This window comes from Sminthopsis crassicaudata, chromosome 6, assembly GCF_048593235.1.
Source record: "Sminthopsis crassicaudata isolate SCR6 chromosome 6, ASM4859323v1, whole genome shotgun sequence".
Lineage (NCBI taxonomy): Eukaryota > Metazoa > Chordata > Mammalia > Dasyuromorphia > Dasyuridae > Sminthopsis > Sminthopsis crassicaudata.
In genome coordinates, this window is record NC_133622.1 from 76,959,478 (window position 1) to 76,982,870 (window position 23,393).

Consider the following 23,393-nt stretch of genomic DNA (forward strand, 5'->3'; position numbering starts at 1 on the left):
ATGGAGCTCAGCCCTAAGGAGGTCAGGGGACTATTTATGGTCCTTGGTGACTTTACTTAGATTACAAATGAGCATTGTGATTTCAGGAGCAACACAGAACCAGTAACTTGACATCTCAGTGGCAAAGAGTAAAGTTAGAAAAAAAGTGCACATTTGAGCCAGAAATATTTCAGTCCTGTTGGCTTAGTGACATTCAGGCTTTCTGTTTCCCATAGAACCATTATTCATCCAGTTACCTGTGAGATAAATTCACTGAAGTGTTTTTCTTCGTCCTTCACCTAGTCACCCTTTGAAAAGGTTTCTTCTCTGGAACATTCCACTTCCAAAGTCAGGTCATTTTCTCTGCAGGTGTAATTGCCAAATCAGTGAGCTGCAAAGTAGGTATCACAGTGTCTACAAATGGAAGGATCTGATTTGACAAGGAAGACTAAGCAAGCATCCTGATTTCCCTTAAAGATATCCATTTGGATTTTTTACAAACTGTAGATAATATGCATGTGCATGTGTATATGTTGTATGGAATGTTTAATTTAGCACTTGTTAAAAGTGTTGAATTAACTAAGAAAAAACAAGGTTTCTCTCTCTACATTAAAGGTACATAGAAATGATTAGAAAAAACATCCTTTATATAGACATGATAGGGTCTTCTTGATGTACCTGTCACAATAGCTCTATTACAACTATTGGATATCTGAGCATGGCTGAATTCCTGATCACTGGAACATCCTGTAGACCCTAGAGAAGAATATTGCAATATGTGATAAATTTGTATTAAAAAGGCTAGATGAGATACTTGTGGAAGATTTCATATTTCTTAATATGGAATCCCACCTGCAACCAAGACACTATCCCTTTTATGATATGTCTTCCTGAAAGTTGAATCTTTGTTCCTTAGGGTTAAATGTCTTTGTGTTTATACTTCTGCTTATCACTGTGCAGAGTTTATAGATACTTAATAAATATTGGATGAATTTATTTAAGTTGGCCATTTAGTCTTTTAAGCTCTCCAATAAAGAGAAATCTCATTACCTTGGAAAATAACCTATTTCACTTTGGAATAGCTTGAATCATTAACAAGTTTCATTTCTCTCTAGGTTGTACACTAGACTTTCTCCTATATCCCATTTTCTCAACTTGGAAACTCACTTCACCTTCAAAATTCCCATATTGAAAAATATCCTTAACTCTTGCTGAACATGTTTCATTCCTTTCCAAGATGAACTCAGATCCATTCATCATGCCTTTAGTTGTATATCTCCATCTCCTCTAAGTAGATGCAGATTTCAGCTTAATGTAAGATAAAAGTTTTCTAAAAATTTGAGCTATTTAAAAGAAGAATTCTTTACCTTGGGAGAAGGTGGGCTCTTCCTCATTGGAATTTGAATATTGGATATCTGTTTTGTGGTGATGTTATAGAGAGACTCCTTCTTCAGATATATTTGGAATGAGATGGCTAGTGAAGTGTTTTCTAAGTCTTTGATTACGTTCATTCAAGTGTGAAATTACTTCTGACTTGAGCTAAACAGTAGCAAAACAAAGAATAAGCCAATTAATAGTTATTTGTGAGTCACTAATATTTTCAGAACTTCCTTTAGGTGACTTTGAAAGGCAAAGGAAAAGCAGCAGGACTAGTTCACAACTGACTGAATCTCTCCAGCCAATCCTAGTACATTTTTGGTGTGCTTATATTTCATTTCATCAAATGTCTGGAAGCATTTTATCCTTTCCTAACTTGATTAACTAGCTTGTTCACATTTAGCGCAATGCCTACAATTGATTGATTAAATTAATATGTTCTCACTTGATAAAGACTAGAACATATTATTAATTATTTTGAGGGTGGGAAGTGATTTAGTGATTGATTCAATAGAATCTGCCTTTGGACATATATTTCACATTTGCCTAAAATAGCTAACATATGTATGTGTATCTATAGTATTATAAGATTGGCAAAGACCTTTATAATTCCTACCTCATTTGATAGAGCAATCCCATGACGAAGTTGCTATTATTATTGCTTTTACAGATAAAGAAACTTAGTTTGAAAGAGGTTAAATGACTGATTCAGGATTTAGGATCAACAACTGTTGAGTTAGATATCTTAGGCAGAATTCCGAGTCTTGATGCTAAGCCCAAAGCATTATTCACTGGGCTATTTGAGTGTCAATTTGTATATCTGTCATACCTTTGTCTTCTCTTAACTCCAATAGAATGCAAGCTCATTTTTTGCCCCTTGTGCCTCCCTTAGTGTTTTATACATAAAAGGAACTTAATAAATGTTTGTTGAATTGACTTGTGCTTAGCATTGAAACATAGAAAATGTGTCATTTTCTGATTTCTTATCTGATTTATAATATATTTCTACAAAGTATTCTATTTATTTTGTCCTCAGTTTCTCAATTTGTAAAATGGAGTTATCATTTTTTGTCTTAGCTAGGACCCCTATGACATTTGATAAATTGATTCATTTATCTGGATTCAGTTTCCTTCATTGTACTAGACTGGACTTCTTGATTGGACTAGATGGTTTCTGAGTTTACTTTCTTCTCTAAAACTGTGATTTGGAGCACTTTCTGGGGAAAATGAGAGTAAAAGCCCAGTAAAGATGTCCCCCTTCTGTGCCTCAGGCTGGCCTGTCTTTCTTTTGGATACATTAAATCAATGTCAGTCAACAAGCATTTATTAAGTGTTTATTATGTGTCAGACATAATGCTGAGAGCTAGGAATACAAAGAAAGACAATATCATGAACTTGTATTATTGTGTCTTCTTCCTCTTCTGGCTAACCAACTCACACTTCACCTTGAACCTTTATTTGCCATGAGTTCATCAATAATGTCTCAGCACAACTTTGAGGAACAGCTTTCTTTAGTCTTCATTTCGCGACAGTTCTCCTTCTATTTGGCAGTACATTAATGGAAATGGAAAAATGCCTTGTTCTAAATGTCAGAATAATACTGCACCAAAAACAATTCAGTCATGTCTTTCAAACCACGCACATATGGTTCATCACCAAATGTCACTGTTCTTCTCCCCCTTTCCTCCCTCCTGCACCTCCTCTCTTTATTATTTTTTCCCCATGTGCCTGCCTCCAATGCTCACTGTTTGGATTAACTTTTTGATCACTTTGGTTGAATGAATGCAGGTCACTTCCTTGATTACCTAAAGAAGCTCCATCAGCCCAAGGTTCAAGGAAATTATTTCTTGGGGTGTGGTCTCACCCTGACACTTGCATTTGGCAGAGTTCATAGATCAGATGCCAGCTGTTGCTTTTAGTTTCACAAATGTCATTCATCTGTTTGTCAAATCGTGAAAAGTTTTCATGAAGTTCCTTCAAAATCAAATTTGTGGCACAATTTGGGGTCTTTTTCTGAACTCATCTGAGTCAAGTTAACCCTTTCTTCTAATATTGACTATGGGTGAAAGGATTATTTGAAGCATGATTCTTTCTAGACCTATATGGTTATTAACCGCTGGTAATAAGATCAAGGCATTTAATTTTATTGGTCTCTATGGGAATCAGTTTGTTGAGTGTTAAATGATTTTCCATGTCAGAATATAATCTAAAAGTTCTATAGTCTGTCTCTTTTAGATACAATAAGCATGAAAAAGGAGAGAGAGAGAGAGAGAGAGAGAGAGAGAGAGAGAGAGAGAGAGAGAGAGAGAGAGAGAGAGAGAGAGAAAGAGAGAGAGAAAGAGAGAGAAATAGAGTATGGAAATGGCTAATGTAGAAATGTGTATTACTTAACTGTACATGTTTATAATTGCCTTTGTTTTTCTTTCTTTCTCAATGAGAGGGGAGGTAGAAAAAAAAAAGACCTAGAAGTTGAAAATGAAATAAAACTGAATTTTTAAAGGGTCATATAACTATTAAGTGGCAGAATTGGCATTGTTATCCAGGTCTTCCAGCAATAAATCCAGTGCTGATTCTACAGACATGATTGAAGATGGGGAAATGAACCAATTTTTGAAAAAGGTAAAAATGGGAATACTTGAAAATTAAAAACACAATGAAAGCTAAAGAAACTCTTCAAAGAATTGACTAGATTCTTAAGACTAAATCAAGTTATATTTCAGTGCTCACTAAGTTCAGTGACAAAGTAAGAAAGAGAAAGAATGGCAAAAAGTGTACTGGAAAAATCAGGTTTAAAAATGCAGGATACTTAGAGATTCTAGACTTCTCATGACTATTTCCTTCACAAAGAGTCAAAAGGCATTGGACATGAAGAACACCAAGATCATTACAAAAAATGAAATTGACTATGAATGAAGTTGACCAGAGAGAAAGTTAATGAATAGTAAAATGAAAGTCATATAGGAACCATCTGTCTATGTGCAGGCAGAACATACAGTAGAGAGAATAAAGGCCAAAATAAATATAAAATTTAGAGAAATTATAAATATCTAAAGAAAATGCAACAAATAATTGCAACAACTTTAACCTTAACTATTTGGATGAACTGCTGATCTCTAAAACTGGAGAAATTGTAAAAGGCAAAGTTTTTTTTTTTTTTAAACATTATTATCACCATTTTTTACTGATTTAATAGACCATAAAGCAGTTGCTACAAACTAGCTCCCAAATCCTCTTAGCCAGCAAACATTTGATATCTTCCCAAATAAAAAAGAGATACATGGGAACCAATAAATAGTTTTCTAACTCAGCTGGACTTAGTATTTAGTTTTCCTTTCCCTTCTCTTCCTTGGAGAAAGTTGTTAAATAGTGAAATCACAGAATCACAGAATCTTACATTTAGAAGGAATCTTACAAGTCAACCAGTATGATTTCCTAGAATATTTGAGTGCAAAGATTTTTGACAATCTCCATACTCAACTGACTTTTTAAAAAAAATTAAATACTATCCTACAGCTATGTTTTTATGCAATTTATATTTTGAAGCTATCAGTTAATCTTTTTATTTATTTAATTTTTTAAAAATTTTATCCTATCCTGTGTTTTTAATATCACATTTATTTCTGATTATATCATGCCTTTCTCTGAACCATCTTATAAGAAAAACTAATATATTATCTGTGTCTGACAGTACATATAACATTTTACATATTCAGCCTGTACTCTACCTCCATAATAAAAAGAGGAAAGTTATGCAAATTATATTTTAATCTAAATCTTAGAAGTTCATCTTGTTGATTTTTGACCACCATCCCAGACTATTGAGATTTTTCTTTGAATTTCATTTTTATCTCCAGGCGTGTATCAGGCATTCATCCCAGCTTTGTGTCATTGGCAAATTTTGTAAATGTGAATCAGTGAATGAAAATGCATTTATTAAATGTTAGTTAATAGGAAAAGCGCTATGTTAAAGACTAAGAATAGGATGGAAAAATAAGACAATCTCTGCTTTTAAGGAGCTTATATTCTAATGCAGAGAGACTTGTTGAAGGATTCAGCATATAAGGTGATTCAGCTGCAAGTCATTTAGTCAGTAAGGTACAAGCAGCAGAAAAGGAGGAAATGTATCTTTTTTAGTGTTATTGCCACTGATAAAGCCATATTTGCTTTTGATGTTGGATCATTTTGATGATGCCAGTAGGCATTCTAGGTTTCCATCCAGTTTACTGATAAAATGCTGAATAAAAGGGTTTACTACATTGCTCCTTCCAAATTGACATTTCTTTAGTTAAATTGTTTTTAGAAAGTTGTACAACTAAACAAATGGATTGAACAGTATATTAAAAAAAAAAAAAACTACTTATTTCCCCACTTTGTGAATGACGAGGCTCTTCTATCAGGTCAGCCACAGAGTGATGAATTTTTTGGCCCTAATAGCACTAGTAGCCATCTGCTGAGCTATAAAGGGTTTGCAAATGATATTTGGTGGAAGGAGTAACCACTCTGTTAAAACAGTAAGTCCTTGATAATCAATGTCATTATGCAAATTTGGCATTGAATTTATTGTGAGAAAGATGGTCAAATAGGTATTTGAAATCAAGATTTACAATATCCATGACGTTTTTCTGGTCTAACAGCAAAATAAAAAAAAAATTAAAAATGAAATTAAAAATGGCATGATTTATTCTTAGTGGGCCCATTCTGATCATCTTATTTCTCTTTTATTTCATATCTGTTCTAGAATCTTTCTGAAGTTCCACATCATACTATTCTGACTTAAACTTCAAGAATTCATTTGTTTTATCTATCTGTTTAGAAAAAGAACATTTTCTTCTCGAGTCTTCTGTCATTTCTCAGATCTACATTTCTCAGATTATTGACAATGGCTCTGCTGTCACATCTTCACATATTCTCAGCACCTTGGGACATAGTTCCAAATGTTGCCTAATGTCCTCTCAAGAATTAAATCTCTGGAAATATAAACTCATTTGAAGTATCTACATATTCACTTATTCTTTTCTTTCCAATTTAGTATAGAAAGTCCCTCTTAATGATATTTGTTCCACTATTTAGTATGAATTGTATTTTCCTTGAGAAACAAAATAAGGGTTGAATAGTTTTTCCTTCTCTCTTTAACCTTTCAATTTGAACCAATTATTTCCTAATCTTTGTCTTATATTTTTTCCTTGTTAATATTGTTCTGAACTTTGATGAGAATATAGCTTCTGTCCTTAGTTATGAACTCATTCAGGACTTTAGTTTTTTGATCCTTTCTTATGGGTCAATTCTTTTGTATATTTGCTTGATATGTGCTGTCCATCCTGTTTTTTTGATATTTTAAAATGAAATTAATTTCCTATTTTAAACAAACAAGTTTGGTAGAGGTCCTCTTGGTTGATAATGGTTGATAAATTCAAAGATCCAAGTTTTGGGAACATAAACTGCTTGGAAAAAAGAAATCAATTTGGGAGAAACTGGGTAGAAACCAACATCTCCCACCATGTACCAAGATGAATGCATCAAAATGAGTATATGATTTAGACATAAAACAATAAGAAAATTAGAGGAATATGAATAGTTTACCTGTTAGATCTATGCATAAGGGACACATTTATTACCAAATAAGAAACAGAGAGCATTATGAGATGTAAAACAGATAATTTTGATTGTATTCAATTTAAAAATCTTTGCAGAAATATAACCAATACAGTCAGGATTAAAAGGAAAGTGACAAACTGGTGTGTGTGGAATTATAGGAAGTTTCTCTGATTAAGATTACATTTTTCAATTATAAAGAGAACTGAGTCAAATTCTTAAGAATAAAAGTAATTCTGCAACTGATAAATTGTCAAAGGATATGAACAGACAGTTTTCAAATGAAGAAATCAGATCACTTGAATTGCTCCAAATCACTACTAATTAGACAAATGCACACTAAAACAACTGTGAGGTACTATCCAAATCTATCAGATGGGTTAATATGAAAAAAAAATTAAAATGACAAACATAGGAGAGGATTGAGGAAAAATGGGACAGTGTTGGTAGAGTTGTGAGCTGATGCAACTATACTGGAAAGCAATTTAAAACTATTCTCAAAGTACTATAAAACTGCACACATCCTTTGTACCTATCCACCAATACCATTACTGTCTGTATTTCAAAGAGGGTTTTCTTTTGTTGTTGTTGTGTTTTTTGTTTTTGGTAAAAGGGGGAAAAGACCTATTTGTTCAAAAGTATAATACCTTTTTTTCTGATTGCAAAAAAAAAAAAAACATAAATTGAGGAGAAGATCATCAATTTGGAAATGGTCAAATAGGTTGTGGTATATGGTTATGACAGACTCTATTCTGCTATAAGATATTATGATCAGGCTGATTTAAGAAAAACTTGGGAATTCTTATAAAAATTTATGCAAAGTAAAGTGGACAAAATCAGAAGAACATTGTACACAGTGATAGCAATAGTGTACTGTGATCAACTGTGAATGACAGCTATTCTCAGCAAGACAATGATCTAACACAATCCTGAAGAACTTTTTTGAAAAATGCTAGCTATTTCTAGAGAAAGAAATTATGGAATCTGAATGCAAATTGAATAATAATTTTTAAAAATTGGTTTTTGGTCTGTTTTCTTTAACAAAATGACTAATGTGCTAATATATTTTGCATGACTTCACATGTATAACCTATATCAAATTGATTGCCTTCTTAGGATGGAGTTAAGAGAAGGAAAGAAGAAAGAGAACTTGTAATTCAATTTAAAAAAATGTTAAAAATGATTTTTACATGTAATTGGAAAATGATATTAGAAAAACAAACCCTAGAGTACTCTTTTCTTTCACCCTAAGAATTGCAATAATATCATCATTTTCTCTTAATGTTAACATTTTCATATCACCAACCAACTCAATTAAATTTAATAAATATTTACATGACTTTATATATTATCATTATAATAATAGTCATTAAATAAGTCATTGGAAGATACAAAGATCAATAAGGCACAGTTTTTTGCCCAATGGAAGTTACAGATTAGTTGAGGGGATGTGGATGGGGAGATAAGATAAAATCAGATAACCACAGTATAATGACATGATATGTGCCAAAGAAGAGGTAAAAACAATACATTCTGCATATTCATAAGAGAGAAATATTATATCTTATTGAGAGGATTAATAAAGTCTTCATGTAGTATATAGCATTTTAGTGACTTGATGGAAGAGCAGGACTTTGACAGTCACAGATAAAGAAGGGATTCTAGGTATAGGGAATTTGGGAAGCAAAAGGAAGGAGATAAGCTGTCAGGAAGATTCAGGTGATATTGATCCATACAATTTGGCTGGAACTTATGTGTATAGGGATTGTAGGAAATAAGGCTGAGCAGTTAGAATGATCGTATATAAAGTAAAAGAATTATATTTATTGACCTGTGCAATAACATTACATTATATTTGCAACTTTTTCTATTTTAAAAAATTGAATGTACAATATATCCTTTTGCCATAATCATTTGTTTGAAATACTTTGTCACTGAATGAAATAAAACTCCATCCTGAAACTACTTTTATCACCTGGTCATGATAAAAGCCTGTTTTAATATTCTATCTCTATTTGGGAGTTTCTGTAATTCTGAGGGGAAAAAAAATCTATTTCCTGGTGTGAGGAATGTCGAAGACCCTTACCCAAAAGGACTACTCAGAGATCACTCAAAATAGAAAGCAGAAAGGTTGTTTGTTAAAATCTCTGGAGGATGAGCTGCCCCATCACAAGATAAAAGAGAGAAAGCTCATGGTAGGTGGGCTAAAGGAATAGTAAAGATACATAGTTTTATACACAAGTAAGAGAGCATTGAGAAGGGGAGGGGGAGGCATCTAATTGGTTGTTGCTATTCAGAGATTGGAATGGAAGGTTTCTGTTTCCCCCAAAATCACCTGATTTCTAGGAAACAGAAAATCAGGCCTTCAGGCTTAATCAAGCAGATAGTGGTCAAGCTAATAGACTAAATATTGATAAATGTCAAATACTGATAAATGTCATCAGCTCAGGTTAAGTAAACATGTTTGTAGCTGGCCAAGGCTCAAGTAAATATGGGCCTGCACATATTATACAGGTCATAGGGGAAACACAGAAATAATGAAAATAAAATACAGAAAAAGAATTCATACATTCCTGTAAGTTCTTCATCTTATCTTTCTATTCCACACACTGGTATATTAACATATTCATTAGAACATCTGAATTGTTTGCTATTTCCTTTTCCAGATTATTTTTCAGAGAAGGAATCAAGGAAATAGGGTTAAATGACTTGTGCATGGTAACATAGCTGGTAAGTGTCTAAGACATATTTGAAATCAGGTTTTCCTGATTCCAGGCCCATAGCTCTATTTACTGTACTACTCAGCTGCACTTGTTCATCTCTAAATCTTATCATTCTTTAATTTGCTAGTTACAATTTGATTACAAGTTGATTTTTGAAGCAACATTTTCAGTGGTGATAGGAGTAAAAACAAGAATTATGAACATAGAGAGAGGAAATGGGAAGATAAAATGTAGACAATTGTCTCAGAAGTTTGATTAAAAAAAGGAGGTGGAAGATGGATAACTAGCTTGAGGAAGAAGAAGGATTAAAAAATAAGTTGTAGATAGAATCAAAGGAATGAGTAGTGAGAAGTGGGTTGAAGATGTAAGAGAAAGAGGGAATAATTGATAATAGAAAGGGGTTTGATGACATATGTGAAATTCGGATCAAGAGTACAGGTCATAAGATCATAGATTTGGAAAGGGAAGAAATGTTAGAGATCATGTAATCCAACCTCTTCACTTTATAGATGAGAGAACTGAGGCTGTAAAGGAAGTGAATGAATTACTCTGAATTGAACAGGAAATGACAAAATGCAGATTCCATCTTAAATATTCTGACTAAGTCATGATCTTTTCCCACATAGCCTCTAATGGTTAATCTCAACAGGGAAGAGAACATTTCTTTAAAGAAAGAGTTGAAGAAGGATAGGAAGTGTAAAGATAATGAAGATCTTTTCAAGTAGAGTAGGAAAATTGTTGGTTCTTTCATTTTCTCAAAGATAGATCAACTCAATATTTCCAAAAAAGCACAAGGTAAAATGATTTGAGAGTAAAGGATTTAGAAGGGGTTCTCCATTGGTCAAAATTAACTATGATATGCATGTGAAAGAGAAATCATTTGTCCAATAAAAGAGTATGCATATGAGTATGTTGATCACCTAATAGTTTAAACATGTTGGTTCAAGCTAGCAGTTGGGTAAGTATTACAAACTAGTCTTGAAGGAGTATGGATGAGGGTGACTTGCCAAAATTCAAGTGAAATTGGATTCTTATTGAAGATTATGAAATAATTAGATAAATTTGAAATGCAAACATTAATTCATTGCTTTGTATTTATATACCTGATGTGACCTTGGCAAATATAAAATGAAGACAAAAACAATATATATATATATATATATATTTTTAAAGCCCTTTACTTCCTGGTTTCTGATAGAACCAAAAGATCAGCTATGGTAATAAGGCTAAATCTGATCTCATGATAGGCATGAACTGGTTAGAGCCAGCAGACAGCAGAAGTCAGAAGATTTATCCTTATGAAACTCACCACCCAATTTTCCAAGCCAAGAGTTTCATATTACCTCATAGAGTCTTGAATGTTTAGCCACATTTTGAACCTTATGAGAACTTTTAATTTTAAAATTAATTTTCTTGCTGTGAATATTGGGACAGAAAAGAAAGAAACTATCTCAGAATAGAGGATAACTGAGCTCTAACCCTTACCTCACCACTTAATAGCTTTAAATATTTTTTTAATTTTTAAAAAGAATATTATAGGCAAGGAATTGAATTAGATGATTTCTTAATGTTTCTTCCAGCTCCAGGTTCAATCATTCTAGTGCTGCTAGTGGGTTAAAAAAAGAAAGAAAAAGAAAGAAAAGAAAAAGAGAAGTGAAAATCTGTAACTTTTTTTTTTTTTTTTGAGAAATGAAAAACTTTCAGAAGTAATTTATATTTGGGTGTTTGTACATTAAAGATAATTGGGTTTTTGTACATTAAACAGGTTTTTATTATGACCAGATGATAAAAGTAGTTTCAGGATAGAATTTTATTTCATTCAGTGACAAAGTATTTCAAACAAATAATAATGGCAAAAGGATACATTGTAATTCAATTCTTTAAAATAGAAAAAGTTGCAAATATAATGTAATGTTATTGCACAGGTTAATAAGTGTAATTCTTTTACTTTATATACAATCATTCTAACTGCCCAGCCTTATTTCCTACAATCCCTATACACATAAGTTCCAGCCAAATTGTATGGATCAATATCACCTGAATCTTCCTGACAGCTTACCTCCCTCTTTTTGCTTCCCAAATTCCCTACACCTAGAATCCCTTCTTTATCTGTGACTGTCAAAACCCTGGTCTTCCTTCAAGAGTTACTAAAATGCTATATCCTACATGAAGAATTTATTAATCCTTTCAACAAGATATTCTATTTATCTCTTCTGAATATGCAGGATGTATTGTTTTTACCTCTACTTTGGCACACATCATGTTATACTGTGGTTATCTGTTTTTATCTTTATTTAGTGACTCTCACCTTCTAGTGGAATGTAAAATCTTTGAGGGAAGGAGCTATTTTTATTTTTGTCTTTGAATCCCAAGCACCTAGCAAGCACTGAGGAATTGAATTGAATATTTCAGGATAATTGAATTCAATTCGATAAAGAGAGACAAGTGTGAGGGTAGATATATAGATATATAAAGTGATAGATAAATAGATTAAGAGGTAAGTAAATGATATGTGATAGGCAATTAATAAGCAAATAATATAAATATGCAAGTAAATGGGGAAAACATTTATTGAGTGGTTACCATGTAAGGTCCTATTTGGGGATCAAAATTAAAGGTACAGTTGGGGTGGGAGGAAGGAGGAGGTAGCAGTTTTGGAGTTTGTTCTCCCTTTAATATATGTAGGCAGAAAGGGATGGAAAGATCAGATATAATTATTTTCAGATGAAAGTGAAATCCAAGTTGAGCTAATTTTTTTTTTTTTTTTGAATAGCAGAGCTAGAATGAAACAGATCACATGAGAATTAAGGAGATTGATCAACTGGAAAACTGGATGTTGGAATGTAAATATTTATATCAGTGAGAATGAGGGATTGAGATGGAAAGAAAGATCATGAGCCAAGTCCTAAAGTAACTGAAGGAGGAGATAAAGTTTCAGACCTGAAAACTGATTGATTAGAATGAGATGGCGGAACTTTCAAAAAGAAGTTGCCAGCCATAGTGGCAAAGGATTGGAAGCTTCAGTGGAAAAAGGATATGTCAAATCTTCTATCAAGTCTGTGAATTGTATAATTTTATCTTACATTTCCAACCCACTTTTATAGCTTATATCTCATATATATGATTCTCCAAACAGTCCTATAAGCTTTATCCTCATTTTTCAGATGAGTAAATTAGGACTTAGAAAAATTCCATGGTTTACCCAAAGACTGGTACTTGGTTAACAATAATTTAGATCTGGGTTTAGGAAACTTGGTGTCCCTTTCCTAAAGAGCCCTTTCTCAACTCTGGATTCATGGACTCAGTGACTGACCAGATTAGCCTCAGTCCTTAGAAAACCTGGCCACTACTAAGAGAGTTTAGATTCTCTTTTGGCATATTCTTCATTATATCCCATTAATTTCCCTTTGCTCTAGAGATGATTTATTTCTAGCTTAGTTTTTGGTTCATATCTTGCTTCATATTATAAAAGGAAAGCACTAAATATATATATATGTTTATATTGATATAGATACATAAATACATAATATATAATAATATGAATCATATATGGGAAATTACTTTATTTCCTATACCCAAAAGAATTGTAAAAGTAAATACAAGTGTTCATTGACAGAAAAGGTATAAAATGAGATTCAGTAACAATTTATAACCACTATTTTTAACCCCAGAAGTCCATAAAGCAGTAAATGAGGCTACTGATAGGCATAATTACATTTCAACTCTACTCTGTGTTGTCTCTTAAATTCCATATATATTAAAGATTAAAGCCAAGACTTCTTTAGCAGAAAAATTTCCCTTTCCTACCAATCATCCCCATATGATGGACCCATGGCATTTGGACTTCTTCAACTCCCAAGGATATCTTTAAACCTGGACACATCCACCTTGATATAAATGTATACTCACCTACTTGGGGAAGAAAACACAAAGTTTAAAGGGCATCCATAGTACAGACTCAAGCTCACATAGTGGAGCCTCATTACTCTATGAAAATATTGATGCTGGAATGGTGAAGGCAAGGATAGAGGCAGGAAGAGAAAAGAACTGTGATAAAGTGTATTACTCCCTTTAAAAATTCATTGAGTCCCAACAAAGAGGGAACTGCTTCTTCTCAAAGCAGAGGAACTCTTCAGGACTATCATATAGTAGTGGAAGTAAACTGAACTGGGCATATAGTCAATTGGAACAAGAAAAGGCATCTTTGTAGATACATTTCCCATTCAACCCCAATTATACTTGTAAGAGTCAAAATCTGAAATAGAATTTGTGTCTTTGATTTCAAACCCAATATCTTTTCTATCATACCATACTACTTATTGAGTTGAGTTCTAATTGTGACAGGTAGGTGATAGAATGTTAGGCCTGAAGTCAAGAAGACTCATCTTCCTGAATTTAAATGTGATACTCATTAGTTGTGTGATCCTGGGCAAGATATTTAACCTCATTTACCTCAGTTTTGTCATCTATAAAATGAGCTGAGAAGGAAATGGCAAACTACTCCAAATTTTTTGCAAAGAAAACTCCAAATAGGGTCATATACAGTTGGACACATCTGAAACTAAAATTTGCTGATAAAAAGAAAGTATCTACGTTCTTTTGGAAGCATAAATTTTTCCTGGTATGCATTCAAGGATGTATCAATCCTGTGACTTTTATTTATAAAATAGTGGGTGCCATCACCACTGATGGCCTTAGCCATGGCTTTGTTCAAATGGACCCTTTATAAGTTGACATTCTATCAAAATTGAAGGCCTCCAATGAAATTTTAATTTATATGATGATTAAGTTATTCAGTTATTATCTAGTTTAAGTTCCAGCTTAGTTGCTCCACAATCTAGACATTTAATAGTCATTTTGATACTTTTTAAAAAGGAGCAACACTTAAGACAGGAAGGTCAGGAATGTACAATATGGCCAGACCAGTTAATTTTTTGGTTTGTTTAAATTTAATTTTTCAACACCACAAATCATTATCATTTAATACCACAATCCATTATCTTTCTTCATCTACAACTAAGTGACAAAATTCCCTTGCCACAAAGAAAATCAGTTAAGACAGACCGTGACCATGTTAAGTGATATATGTGACATTCAGCACCTGTAGTCTCTCATATCTGAGATCAGCTGCCTTTGAGCAATGCTTTCATTCAGGTTTTTGTAGTTGGTGCAAATTATTCTCCTAGTTTTAGGCCAGTTTACTTTGGGATATCTGTTCAGAGTGTATGAGTATGAGTGCATATGTGTTCAGAATGGTAGAGAGTGTAGACAAAATGGGAGTACTGAACCCAGGGTGAATAATTTCCCATATAAACTCTTTACAAAATCTATTTGAAGCCCCTCCCCAAGTACATAATAATGTATATTTTTGGGATTAAAAAATCAATGTGGAACTCCAAATTGACAAAGTGAAGAAGAAACCCTCCCAAAGCCCTCCCATGTTTTCCTACAAATACTTAAGAAACAGCCTTTGGAGTGAGAAAGCCTAGCAGAAAAGGTCTGTTTCACTGGAATGGGAGAGGGTGAGTGAGATTCAAGAGCAGCAGCAGTAGCCAGCCTCATAATACTACTACTAGTAGTACAGCAAGGCTCCAAGCTTAGGCAGTCCACCACTGTGCCCTGTCTTTCTGCAAAAGCTTCTGAGGCAAATGAGCAGACTGTGCAGGCTATTACAACCTCATCCCAATGATCCCTGCACAAGCCACCAGCAAAGTCTTGTCCTCATTGCTGATCAGTAGTGAAGCCTTGTCCCAGGTGTTGCCAACAAGGGTACCCTGCCTCTAAGGCATGCTAGCCTTATATCCATAGCAACTCAACAGCAGAACCCTACACTTGGAGCAAGGTAGCCACTAAACCCCACATCCAGGGGAGGCCAGAAGGGAAGCCTCCCTCATCCCAGTACATCATACAAAAAAAGGCTAACTTCTATGAAAGCAAGCAATTAATCCTTGAAGTCCAGGGAAAGCCAGAAGCAAGACCCAAAGCCCAACACAAAAAACTCAGACAGTACAGGACCAGAATCCAACTCTCACATAAAAACACTGTCATGAAATAGATAGAAAAAATTGAGCAAAAAACAAACAACAACAATAAAAAGAACTTGACTATAGAAAGTTACTTTGATGACACAGAATATCAAGGGTTAAATTAGAAGAGGACAATAGTGTCAAAATGGCTACATATGAAACCCCAAAGAAAAATGTAATTTGATCTCAAGTCTCCATAAGAATTCCTGGAAGAGCTTAAAAATATTAAAAAAAAAATTAGAGAAGAAGAAAAATTGGGGAAAGAAATGAGATTAATGCAAGAGAATCATGACAAAAAAATTCAATGTCAAAGGAAAAGATAAAAAGTATAGAGTTGGCCAAATGGAAAAGGAAGTATAAAAGGTCACTGAAGAAATAATTCCTTAAAAATTAGAATTGAGCAAGTGGAAATTAATGACTAGGAGATATCAAGATGCAATAAAACAAAATTTAAAAAGTAAAAAAATATAAATGAAAATGTGAAATTTCTAATTGGAAAAACAATGGACTTTGAAAATAGATCCAAGAGAAATAATATAAGAATTATTGAATTACCTAAAAGCCATGATAAGAAACAAACAAAAAAATATATAAACAATATTTTTCAAGAAATAAAGAAATAAAAACTTTCAGGAATATCATTAAGAAGAAAGTATTGCAACAGCCAAAAAAGAAACAATTCAAGTATCATGGAGCTACTCTCGGGGTAACACGAGTCTTAGTAGCTTTCACATTAAAGCAATGGAGGGCTTAGAATATGGTATAATGGAAGGCAAAGGAGTTAGGATTATAGCCCAGATTCATTTATCCAACAAAACTGAAACTAATTTTCAGGTGTGGGGGGGATGTATATTTAACAAAAGAGAGCATTTTAAAGCATTTCCAGTTAAAAAATCAGTGAGTAAAAAAAAAATGACCTGCTAATAAAAGACTCAGGGGAAACATAAAAATGTAAAAAAACAACCAAGAAAAAATATATAAGAAATTCAATAAGATTAAACAGGACATATTGCTATATGGCAAGATAATAAAAGATAATAAGATTATATATAATATTTTAATAATAAGATAATAAAAAACCAGGATCCTATAATAATATATAATATATAATGCAATGTAATTAATATAATATAATAAATAAAATATAATATAATATGATAAAGGCAAGGGGCTGGAGTAGAATTCATTATGCTTCAGCTAAAGAAAAGAAAACAGGGATAGCAGTCATGATCCCAAAGCAAAAATGAAAATAGATATAATTAAAAGGGATAGGAAAGTATATCTTGCTGAAATGTACAATACACAATAAAGTCATATCAGTACTAAACATGTATCTGCCAAATGATATAGCATTTAATTTTTTAAAGAAGTTGAGTTAAGGAACTAGATAATGAAACTTTACCAGTGGCGAACCTCAGACTATAATTTTCTTTCTTTGGTTTGGCTCTTCTTGGTTTAGATTCAGCACCATATTTGTGTCAGAAAAAAAAACAAAAAACATAAAACAAAAAAACAACTTGGAACGACTCCTTCTTTCCTTATTTTTCCAAGTAGGATTGGAAAATTATATAATACTGGAATTGATTGTTCTTTAAATGTTTAGTAAAATTCACTTGTAAATCTATTTGGTCCTGGGATTTTTTTTTCTTCTTAGAAACTTCATTGATGGTTTATTTAATTTCTCTTTCTAAGACTGGCTTATTTAGATACTTTATTTTCCCTTTCAGAACTAGATAAACCTAACAAAAACAAAAGAAAGAATAGTTAAGAAGGTAAATAAAGTTCTGGAAAAATTAAATATGATAGATCTCTGGAGATAATTGAATGGGAATAGAAAGTAATATGCATTATTTTCTCAGAAGTACGTAGCACCTACACAAAAACTGACCATATATTAGGATATAAAAACCTCACAATCAAATGCAGAAAAGCAGATACATTAAATACATTGTTTTTAGATCATAATGCGATATTCAATAATATGTAATTATAAAAAGAGAATAAAATTATTTTGAAATTAAATAATTTAATCCTAAAAATAAGTAGGCCATGAATAAATCATAGAAATAATTATTTCATTAAAGTAAATGATAACAATGATATAGCATACCAAAAATTATGGGATGCAGCCAAAGTAGTCCTTAGAGGAAAACTTATATCTCTGTTTTCTTACATTAATAAAATAGAGAAAAAAATGGATCAATAAATTGGGTGAGCAACTAGTATCAAAAATGAAAGGGGTGAATTCACCACCAATGAAGAGGAAATTAAGACAATTGTTAGGAGCTACCTTGCCCAATTATATGTCAATTAATTTGACACTCTAAATCAAAGCTTTTTAAATTGTAGATTGCAACCCTAAATGGGGTTGTGTAACTAAATGTGGGAGTTATAAAATGATGATTTATTATTAGTAAATGTTGATTTATATACCTATTTTGTATACCTATAACATCTGGGATCACATAAAAATGTTGGGTAAAAGGGGGTTATTGATTGAAAAAGTTTAAGAAGCCCTGATCTAAATGATAGAAATATAAATCAACAAAATTAATAGAAGAAGAAAAAAATAACCTAATCTTAGGAAAAGAAATTAAAGAAACCATTAACAAACTTTCTAAGAAAAGAATCTTCAGGACTAGATTGATTTACAAGTGAATTCTACTAAATATTTAAAGATTAATTAATCACAATACTATATAAGCTATTTGGGAAAATAGGGAAAGGAGTCTTACCAAGTTTTTTTTTTTTTTTTTTTTTTTTTTAACGATGCAAATAAGGTGTTGAAACCTGAACTAGGAAGAGCCAAAACAAAGAAAGAAAATTATAGACCAATTTCCCTAATGAATATTGATACAGACAATTTAAATTAAACACTAACTAAGGGATTATATCAATATGTCACAAGGGTCACAGACTTTGATCCTTAGGTGAAATTTTTACCAGGAATGCAGGTGGAGGAAGAGGAAAACTATCAACATAATTGACCATATCACTAGCAAAGCCACTAGGAATCATATGATTTTCTCACTAGATGCAGAAAAAGCTTTTTTTTTTTTTTTATGATGCAAAAAACTATCCATTCCTGTTAAAAAGCACTAGAGAACACAGGGATAAATGGAGCTTACCTTAAAACGATAAGTAATATTTATTTATAACCATCAAAAAGCACTATTTGTAATGAGGATAACTAAAAGCCTTCCCACTACAATGAGGGATAAAGCGTATGAAACACTTGACTTTGTATATGAAGGATTTATGACTGAAATGAATATCATAGAAATCCTTGAAAGGCTACATACAACCCATATTTGATATGAATTATAGTTTCATTACATATTTGCTCTACACAGATTTGCTCTACGTTTGTACTTGCCAAGATCACTCATAACAATGACAGTTATATATTTCTCTACACATCAAAATTTCTGACCCTAGATTACAGAATCACAGATTTAGAACTGAAAGAGATCTTTAAATGTATTAAAGTCCAGTCCCCTTATTTCACAGATTAGAAAACTGAGGCATAGAGAGATTAAGTTACTTGATAATGATCTCTACATTTTCTTTGATACGAAATTCTTACCTTATCCATAAATCTGACAGATAAACTGATCAATGTTCTCTTAATTTGCTTATGGTATTATAGTTTTTTGTATAAATTTAGTACTCATGTTGAGTCATATCTTGGTATATAGTGTGAGATGTTGGTCTATGCCTAAGTTTCTGCCATACTGTTTTCAAGTTTTCCCAGCAGTTTTTGACAAATAAAGATTTTTTTTTTTGTCTCAAAAGTTTGGATTGTTGGGTTTATCATATACTAGATTAATATAGTATTTTACAATAATGTATAACAAATCTATTCCACTGATCCATCCCTTTATATCTTAACCAGTACTAGATTATTTTAATAATTACTGCTTTGTAAATAAAGTTTAAGATCTTACAGCTAAACCACTCTCTTTCATATTTTTCATTAGTTCCTTGAGATTTTGTTGTTCCATATGAATTTTATTATTTTTTTTGGCTCTATAAAATAATTTTTGATAATTTTAGGGTTGATTCTAAGGATTTATTCTCTTGCATAATGCAGTAATGGAATGGAGTGGTAGATTTTTGGGTTCCTTCTGGAATCCTACTTAAAGCTATGAATATCCCTGATAATAGACCAGTGAGTTACAACCTATGAGGATGCACATCTTGATCAACAATAGCACCCTAAACTCTTAAAGAAGGTTAACCACTTGTATGAACATCATAATTTATATAGAATGAACCAGCTCTACAATGCTCTGTGCATTTCCCTCTATCTGAGCTAACATCTTTGACCTTTGTGCTTCTTGCTAGTGTAAAAAATAGAGCTAAAGAATCCAGTACAATGCAGTGAAGTGTATACTGAATCCTGAATTAGAAGAACTTGATTCAAATCCAAGTTTTGGTGCTAGCTACAGACCTATGGGCAAATCTGAGCTGTATTTCCCTATTGGTAAACTTGAGACATATTCATTGCAATTTCTTCCCTCACAGAGTTACTTGAAAAAACAAACAAACAAACAAACAAAAAACACTTGGTAATTTTATTCAAGAAATATTTGTTTAAAAAATCTGGTTTTTTGAATATCCAGTGCCTTAAAGCACTCTAGAAATGTGAATAATTGCTATTGTCTCTCCTCCCATTCTCTTATCACAAAATGTATATATTTATTCCTCCCTTCTTTATTTATTCATTGATTAATTTATTTATTTACACTATTATCCTAGATCTCTCTGATTCCCTAGCAGTATTTCCTTCCATTAAAGTATTTTAAGAATTTCCTTTTGGCTTTGGAATCCTTTGCAAGGTGCTCCTTGAATTCGGATTTGGTCAGCCTAATTGCTGGTTTGCATTTGAGCTACCATACTTTATGTTATGGGCTTCCCTGTTCACCTCACTTAAACAGCGTTTCCATTTTAAGAAGATTCTTTTCTTCAGATTTTTAAGAAGATTCTTTTCTTCTATGACCTTGCCTTTTAGCAATTTAATGTTTATTTTCAAGTGCCCAGTCTTTTTGGTCTGTGGAAAATGTTTTTTTTTCCCCTTTAGCTTCCAATAAGGTATTTTTAAATAGTCTCTAGCATTCCTGTGGATTATTTACTTTTTAAACTATTTCTTTTCATTTTCCCTCTAATTAAAGCCTAAGCCTTTTTTTATACCCTTTTCTAAATCTGTTACTTTATGAATTTTTTTGGTTTCTTTCCTTCTCTTGGCAGAATGTTGAATATAATCAAATATGATCACTCCTTGAGTGATGAACATCTAACTTACCAAAAGTTCAGTGAACCTGGTCCTGTTGCTCTCTTCCCACTGACTAAAGGCCATCTTTTCCTTGCCTTGTAGGACTTGTAAAGTCCTTTTTTGAGGATTAGAGAATTTGGCTGCTCAACTACTTGAGGTAGGTAATTATTTCCTAGCCACTGAAAGTTTGAAGGATTTGGACTTTTGAGGGTCCAGGAAGAGTTATTAGAAGGTGTCCACAAAGAAGTAAATAAATAAGAGGCTGAATATACAATATTCTTAACACATATATACATTGCTGTTTTTTTTCCCAAGATGGAGAGATCATGTGATTAATAAAATGTCCATTTCATTTCAAAATATTTTTGAATTGATAGTTTGTTCTCATGTCTTGTTTTGTTATTTTTGTTTTCCTCAATCTACAACTATTAATAGTATAATTACTGTCATGTCAGGGTTTGGAAGATACATTTGAGGTATAAAAAGATATATACTCAGAAAGGTTGGGAACCATTACTATGAAGGAGAGGAGAGTGGTATGATACTAATGAGGTGTGACATTTACTCCTCCAGAGAGCTAGACATAGAATATAGAATTTCTACTTAGGATCAAGTTTAGGAGCTTTCTTGATGCTATTCAGATGCTAATTCTTCTGATTGGCTAAGTGGGCTAGCTGTGATTGTCAGGAACACAAGATGGTTATCCATGATTAGTAGAGGCTTGAGTTGGATATCTATGATTAGCAAAGACTTGAACTGGTTATCTGTGCTCAGCATAGATTCAGGTTTATCCCTTTACTGCTTTCTCACCACTCCTTTCCCCAATCTTCCCCATTCTTCTAGGGCTGTATCCTCTGGTTAACTTGAATATGACACTAGCTTGAGTATCACATTATTGCTTATAATATTGGTTCTATGTGACAATGTCTTCTGAATTCTCTGAATTAGTTCTTACTCACCATTCAGTAGCAAGTCAAATGTATTTCTTTTCCTAGTAATATAAATGAGCTGCCTTTTCTAGAAAGCAGTCATTGTTTGTCGAACAATTCCTTTTTTTTTTTTTTTTTTTTTTTGCATGCTGTTCAATATCATCTCTTAATATTTGTAGATCTTTGGGATGTCTCATTTTCACTTTCCATTGGTAGGCCTAATTTTAAGTTTTCCCTAGTGACACTGAATATTTCAGATTTTAATATAGTTCCCTTTTCTCCTTATTATATTCCCTTTTTCCTTCTAGCATTACTTCCTTCCCTCCCTTCCTCTTTTACTACCTTCCTTTCTTTTTCCTCCCTCTCTCCCTTCCTTCCATCCTTCCTTCCTTCCTTCCTTCCTTCCTTCCTTCCTTCCTTCCTTCCTTCCTTCCTTCCTTTCTCCCTTTCTTCTTTTCTTCCTTCTTTTGCTCCTTCTTTTCCACTTTCCCTCCTTTCTTCCTTCTTTCCCTCCTCTTCTTCTCCTTCCTCCTTTCTTCTCTTCTTCCCTTTTTCCTTTTCTCCTCTATTTTTTCCTATTTCCCTCTCCCTCTTTGTCTTCCTTCCTCCTTCTCCTCCTTCCTCCCTCCCTTCCCCTTCCTTTCTTCCTTTGTTCCTTCCTCCTCTCCCTCCCTCCCTTCCTATCCTCTTTCCTTCCTTCTATTCCTCTTTCCTTCCTCTTTTCCTCCTTCCATTCCACTTTCCCTCTTTTCCTCCTTCCCTCCTTTCTTCTTTCATTTCTTCCTTCTTTTCTTTCTTCTTTACTCTTCATTTTCTTTCATTTTCTCCTGTTTTGGCATGGGATTTCCAACTGTAACATGCCCTCCTGGTAGTTACAATTACTAGTCTGCCCTAGGCCCAACAGAGTACCTTTGCAGTGTCAACTCTACCTGGCTCGCCTCCTCTGAGGCCTTCAAAGATCTCTGTCCACAATCTCTTGAATCTATAGTTTAATAACCAGTAGCAAGCTCAAGAACAGCCACGTGTAATCTTAAAAGCCTTTATTATACCTACTCACATAATGCCCTGACTTATCAGCTCCCTAGTGAACACCTGGTCTGAAGACCCACTTGTTCACTACCAAACTCCTTACCTCTTGGCTATCCATTAGCTTGGCTTGGCTTGGCTACCCCAGGCTAGGGAGCCAGGTTAAAGAGAATGACTGCTGTCTGCAGTGGGCTTATAAAGGGCCTGTGAGGTCACACACACAGCCAACCAGCGAGAGAGCCGTCACCCATTATGAGGCTATCTCAATATGGACAGGATCTCACCCACAGGGCAATCCTATATCCACAGAGAATACTTCTGGACCACTCAATCTCCTGTTGCACTGTGCCCGCCCATTTAAAGGGACCTTACAATTCCCTTCTCTTGTTTTGCGGGAACCGCATCCAACCATATATTTCTTCATTAATTCTGTCTCATTTAAGTAAGATTTTTATCATATTATTAT

The 23,393-nt window shown here is 33.1% G+C and overlaps 1 long non-coding RNA gene across 1 annotated transcript; it reads right to left on the reverse strand.

The window, feature by feature from the left end:
* Nucleotides 1-242: 242 nt before the first annotated feature.
* Nucleotides 243-23,087, reverse strand: LOC141546346 (uncharacterized). The gene is made up of 3 exons (XR_012483276.1): nt 23,034-23,087; nt 1,347-1,518; nt 243-370 (listed from the first exon to the last, which is right to left on the reverse strand). It is a non-coding gene; the product is annotated as an uncharacterized LOC141546346 (long non-coding RNA).
* Nucleotides 23,088-23,393: the final 306 nt, after the last annotated feature.